Source organism: Chaetura pelagica, unplaced genomic scaffold (genome assembly GCF_000747805.2).
Source record: "Chaetura pelagica isolate M959 unplaced genomic scaffold, ChaPel_1.0 scaffold471, whole genome shotgun sequence".
Lineage (NCBI taxonomy): Eukaryota > Metazoa > Chordata > Aves > Apodiformes > Apodidae > Chaetura > Chaetura pelagica.
This window is the reverse complement of record NW_009952430.1, coordinates 2,695,574-2,695,824: the sequence shown is the minus strand read 5'-3', so window position 1 is coordinate 2,695,824 and position 251 is coordinate 2,695,574. Positions and strand designations below refer to the sequence as shown.

General features: G+C 58.2%; 1 protein-coding gene across 1 annotated transcript in view; it reads left to right on the top strand.

Annotated features, from left to right (window-relative positions):
• CFAP52 (cilia and flagella associated protein 52) overlaps positions 1 to 251 on the top strand; it is a 48,215-nt gene that overhangs the window by 35,831 nt on the left and 12,133 nt on the right. The gene's annotated exons all lie outside the window — the stretch shown is intronic.

Sequence of the window (251 nt, the reverse complement as noted above, 5' to 3'; positions counted from 1 at the left end):
GAGGGTGCAGCTGTGGGCACCAGCTGGCATGGAGACACAGACCCACGGACAGAGAGACAGCCAGACACACACAAACCTGAACCATTCTTGATGATTAGGTGTCATCTCCAGCCTGTCCTCATGCTGTGGGGACACCAAAGCTGGACTTGGTTGATGGTGACGTTTCCCCTGTCCCCCAGTGGTCTAGGGGGGTTACCAGGCACCTGCCTCACCCTACTTGTCTCTTCCCCCACAGCCCCATGAGGACGGGA